We start from the raw sequence: 5,960 nt of genomic DNA, 5'->3' as shown, positions 1-5,960 counted from the left end.
GTCCTTCAAATCATTGCATTGGTAAGGATGATTAAAGAAGACAGATGCACACAACGAACATACAAAATAATAAATTTAGCTAAATATACCATCCAAAATAAAAATTAAATACAAATAATACACACCAAAACCCAATGTCAACACAAATATATGAAGAACAAATCCACAACAAGGAAAAATAAAAGTCACATTCCTTGAATCATTGGAAATAAAATCTCGATAAAAACCTTTAGCAACAGAACAACAACTTGAATTGTCAGGGAAGGAAGAAAATAAAATAAAAAATTCTGATTAAATTTAATATTGCAATAAAAAGTTTTAAGAATGATTTACCTTCGAATATTTGGGGAAATTTTATTTTGAGAAAAATAAGAAATTCATCATAAACTATTTACAAACTTTGAAATTTTTTATGGAAAACAACATTAAGAATTTTTTTTATTTTTTAGAAGTGAATTAGACGATATTTTTAAAATACATAATATATTATAATTATTTCTTTTAATAGTTAAGAAAACGTAATTTATTTTGATATTTTAAAATATTAAAATCACACACTTTACTTTTTTTAGTAGGTTGCAACTAAATGACAATCATTAAATTATGACATGCATGGATGAATAGTATGAAAATCAATATTCAATAACGTTTTATAAATCTTAGATTAAGGAAGAACTAATCACTTAAAAACTAATTATAAGTGAATTTTAAAGTATATGGTATTCAAGTGAATTAAAAAATAGCAATAAATCATACTTACAAAATATATATATATATATATATATATATATATAGAAAAAGATGGGATTAGCCCACTAGTTCATGTGAACATATGAGCTCAACATCCCAGATTGATTCTAGGCCGATCTGACGATCACGGATGTTCGGTAGTGTTTGAATTTTAGGTTTTTTTCTACGAATCCAAATCACTTGAAATTTTAGGCGTGTGTTCATCAAAAATAGATGAGTCGTTAAAAAATATCAAAAAAATATTTTACATGAAATAAATTGATCAAACTACTCCTGAAAATTTTCGGGGGGTATTTTGATCATTTTTTTTCACGAATAATTGTTTTTATATTTTTATTAGGTGTGCCTTGATGAGAAGAATAAACACCTGAAATTTCATGTAATTTGGATTCATAGAAAAAAAAAATTCAAGTACTACAGGACATCCGTGATCCTCAGATCGGCTCAGATTCAATCTAAGCCGTTGGGCTCATATGTTCATATGAGCTATAGGGAAAGGATGGGGTTAGCCCGCTTGCGCATGTGCTTCAACTGCGCCCAACGGTCACGATGAAGGATTGCTAAATAGAAGGTCCGTGAGGCAGTAGGAAAGGGGGACGAAAAGGCAGCATTTTTTAATAGATAGCTGACACTGTCTGCGGGCGTACTAACAGCCTGACACTTTCTCTCTCTTCATTTTTTTTAAAACCATGATTCTCTCTCTTCCAAAGCTGAACGAAAGCCTCTCTCTCTGTTCCAAATAAAAAACGAAGGGGTTTGCTTCTCTCTCTCTCTCTCTCTCTCTCTCTCTCTCTTTCTCTCTTCTGGTTTGCCTCTCCTGGCTGCTGCGAAGAAGCCCTCTCTCCCTGCCACTCTCTTGCCCCTCCTCCCTCCTCGCTTAACAAAAGTAAACGCCCTCTCTCTCTCTCTCTCTCTCTCTCTCTCTTTTGGTTTGCCTCTCCTGGCTGCTGCGAAGAAGCCCTCTCTCCCTGCCACTCTCTTGCCCCTCCTCCCTCCTCGCTGTTAAGAAGAACCCCTCTCTCCCTGCCACTCTTGCCCCTGTTTGCTGATGAGATGAAACCCACTCTTGTGGATTCAGTGGATCGTAATTCAGCGTATAATCATGTTGGGGTTTGGATATTATCTCCATCTCTTTTGATGGTAACTCTCTCTCTCTCTCTCTCTCTCTTTAATTTTGGCGGCTTATCTTTTCTGAAGTGAGTGGTTTTACAATTTTTATGCTTTTGAAAACTGTGTGCTTTCATAGAATTTGCTGTTGCCCTAAGCATAACTAGAATTAGGGTGTTGTATTTTTTCATTTTTCTTGAAAGAGTAAATGCATCAATGATCAATTTGTATCAAATTGAAGTGTTGGGCAATCGGGTTCCCCTCCCCCAAATCCCCCCTATTTGATTTTTTTTTTTAACCAGTTCTTCACTAATTCAGCCAATCCAAATCGCCGATCCAGCTGATCTCTTTTCCTGCCACTCTTGCCCCTGCTCGCTGCAGAGACAAAACTCACTCTTGCCCTTAGTTGCTGCTGAGACGAAACCCTCGCTCCCTGCCACTCTCTTGCCCCTCGCTCCAAGGAGGCCGCTCGACTTTTCTATGCCTCTCTGCAGCTCACCCCATCTCTAAAGGGACGCCCTCTCTATATATTTTACTCAGTTTTATAGTACAAATTGGGTTTATATCTGTGAACCCTATTTGCAAAATCCCCATTAAGGAGCTCTTGGTATACAAAAGAGCCCTAATTTTCAGCAGTAGCTTCACTTCTAAAACCATATTTATGCAGCCTAATAGGAAGATTTGAGCATAAGCAAATCGATAGGATGAGAGAGAGAGAGAGAGAGAGAGAGAGAGACATTGTGTGTGTGTTCGTGTGAGTATTTTACTCAGATCTATAGTAAACATTGGGTTTATATCTACGCACCCTATTTGCAAAACATCCATTGCTCCAATGGAGCTCTCTATATACAAAAGAGCCCTAATTCGATATTCACTACAAATTTGTAGTGATCAATTTACCTAACCAAGTAGGCTTTAATATTATTGTTGGCAATTGAGAATAACCTAATATTCTCCTATATCACGATATGTTATCATGATAGTGTTCATGTAGTGGTACCTTGATATTCTTCTATATCACGATATGCTATCATGTTAGTCCCTATGGTTGTTGAATACTCCATTATCTTTGGTCGAAGGTAACGAATTGATTACTTAATTGGTTTCAGTCCCAGTGGTTGTTGACCCCAAAGGAAAGAGATATTCATGATGTTGTATAAATTGGATGTTAAGCTTAAAGAAATTAGTTTATGTATCTACTTAGAATTATGCCTTAAGCAAGAGAGACTACAAGTTTCCTGAATGTTTATTTTTATACACTTTGATATATCATGTGTTTTGTCTAAGTCCAATATCTTCATATGGCATCTGATGCTATGAATCACTTACTCTTCCTCTTCTTTTCCTTTTTCCTTTTCTTTTTTTTTTTTTGCCATTGGGTTTTTTTACCCCTGCTGCATTGAGTTTATATTACAATTATGTAGTATCCATTTGTTACAATTTTTGCATGTGGCAAGGTCGGTTGAGGAAAATATGATTGGTATTCTTAAGATGATTGTTTAAATACATGTATTTTTGGCAGTATCACATTGGGTAAGTCAAAAAATTGAGATCGATCCCACAAATCCAGTAGGTGTGACATCTAGCACATACCCAAATGCAGGTAACATTGATGAAATCCCGGATGGTGGTTGTGGCTCGCCAAACATAAGCCAAGAAATGCTAAAATATGAATTTATTTTCCTCTTATAGGGCTAAGGACAAAATACGTTGTAAGCTTTAGACCCATAAGAAGGCAGCATATGTGTTTCAACGGTAAGAAGCAAAACATGTTTATATGCGTGTAAATTCATATTCGTAATTTCATTTGGAATACTATTGTCACTCATCATAATGTATTTGATGTCTTAGACAGAGAGGACAAATTCGTATGAAACAACTTCAAAGGAGGGGGGCTATGTTGCTGTTTTTTTTTTTTTTTTTTTTTTTTTTTAAGTTTGGTGTTAAACTATTGGCATTATTGTAAGGTGATTGGGTACAAAGAGCGAACCATTATTTGACAATGGGCTGGACTAATGATCTTTATATGAATGGATTACCCCATTTGGCAGGTAGTTGATGAATTGTACATAATATTGCAGTTATCAAATACAATGTATTATCACTATGGCAATAATTGGTCAATTTGTTTTTTGAAAGGTTTTTAGATGAGTAGAATGTAAGCCAAATTGTTATCAGATGCTATATAGTATCACTAGGGAGAGAGAGAGATGGACGTGTAAATATGTAGCTTTCAATTGTTATCGAGTTCTTGATATTTTCATGGCCTCATTGGAGATAATACACCGTGGGCAATGGAATTTCTACAGGAACATAAAGTTTCCTCATTATTTAGTGGAATCATGTTTTCCATTACTGATTAAATGATTACATGATTTCTTTTGCAGTTTAATATACTAACTATATTTCCAACCAAGATGGAGAATGAACATCTAAATAATGTGGCAAGTTTAGAGCTGTGAAGACCGTGTTGTTACCATTTCAAGAACACTACTATGTTAATTGAATATTTGCCTCCAAAAGAAGATAGTTTGGAGGCAAACAAGGAAATGAATGAAAAAATCTAATTCCCTTAAGCTTAATGCACACAAGAGAGAGAGAGGCCGCAAGGAGGGGCACACGAACATCATTCTAAGTTGATGGATTAAGATTTAAGTGAGAGAGGCAGTTAAACCCATGCATATTGGAACCACAAGGTTCACATTGTGATGAAGACAGAAGAAGGCCATAACAAATTGAATCTTTTTGTAGTTAACAGCATCTCTGATCCATATATCATATTCTTGAATTTTTCGAGTCGGCAAAATGTAGTGTGTAATTTGATAACTTTTGTGGCAACAAATTGGCCATGCTTATTATGAATATGATATATGGATTCAAAATTAAACTCGGATAAGTTGAATTTGTCATGCAAACATTAACATCAGCACAAATTTGTGGTGTTAGAAACAAACATCCATGATGACAAATAAAGAAAATCTATAACAGGAACAAGATTGAATTAAGCACAAAAGATGATAATTAGAATGGCAATGAAAAGAACCTCTCCCTTTGACAATGGTATTCCAGCTTTATCATAGTACCAGGCAGTCTCTCATTAATACAGTAACCCTTGAGGGAGAGAGAGATTTAAACCACTTAAGAATATTTGATGAGAGAGAGATAGAGAGATAGTTCCAAATTACATTTATGTACAAATATACTAAATTGAACATTGTTGTTCCATAAAGGATAGAGAACAATTAAATGCCTATTGTAGTTACCGTGTGTCTTTGATATAAAGACACGCATCCGACCACATCCTGGTTTACATTTACAAGCCCTTGGAGGGAATTGGTTGTCGATATCAATTCTATAAAGAAGTCATAATTAATATATTAAAAACTTCATTACCACAACTATTCTTAAACGACCATTTATCTGAGATGGTTAACAATGGGTAACACACCTAATAGAAATCATAAAATTCATCCGAAAGAAGGAAAAGTAGTTTTCATTATTGTCAAATTCAGTGAAATTGAATCTTTGGAGTTTCAATATTAGATAGTACAGAAAAGAAAAGATGTTATTGGGAATCCATAAAAAATATTCCATCTAAAAAGAGGAATGAGCTCTTTTGTTAATTAAAGAAGCAAACTGCACATTTGTGTTTAACATAGTGTCAATATAACCACAATTCACATTAGCTAAAAGGATTTTGCATTTCTAGCAAACTTTAGATAATATGAGTCGTGATAAAAATAATAATAAATATAAAGACTTGAATTTGATGGCATACAAAGGTTAATAACCCCATCAGAAAGATGATGAATATGTCTGACAAAATTCCTCCAATATCAGAAGTCTCATTCTATTTTCAATATCAACAAGACTAGGAATATGAGCATAAGACACTAAATCAAGAAAAACAAACTTCTAAATTAATGAATATGAGCTCTCTCTCCTCCTCCCCCCCTCCCCCCCCCCCCCCCCCCCCCCCCCCCAAAAAAAAAAAAGAACAACTTTCTCCGTCTGTAAATGTCCAATGCCCCAATCTATTACGAAGAAGCGATTAGCGTGCATCCAGAAAACATCTCTCTCTGTGTAATATCTTAAATTCCACA

The 5,960-nt window shown here is 34.7% G+C and overlaps 1 long non-coding RNA gene across 2 annotated transcripts; it reads left to right on the top strand.

Annotated features, from left to right (window-relative positions):
• Positions 1-1,462: 1,462 nt before the first annotated feature.
• On the top strand, positions 1,463-3,995 carry LOC148783767 (uncharacterized). 2 transcript variants are annotated; one of them, XR_016046357.1, is made up of 4 exons: positions 1,463-1,890; positions 3,380-3,460; positions 3,550-3,612; positions 3,709-3,995. It is a non-coding gene; the product is annotated as an uncharacterized LOC148783767 (long non-coding RNA). The 2 variants fall into 2 exon arrangements; XR_016046359.1 differs by lacking the exon at positions 3,380-3,460 and having other exon boundaries at positions 1,472-1,890; positions 3,461-3,612.
• The last annotated feature ends 1,965 nt before the right edge of the window (positions 3,996-5,960 follow it).

Source organism: Amborella trichopoda, chromosome 1 (assembly GCF_054954075.1).
Source record: "Amborella trichopoda isolate Santa Cruz 75 chromosome 1, AtrichopodaSantaCruz75HAP2 v2.0, whole genome shotgun sequence".
Classification (NCBI taxonomy): domain Eukaryota; kingdom Viridiplantae; phylum Streptophyta; class Magnoliopsida; order Amborellales; family Amborellaceae; genus Amborella; species Amborella trichopoda.
The sequence above is the reverse complement of the archived record's forward strand: the minus strand, read 5'-3'. Positions and strand labels throughout refer to the sequence as shown.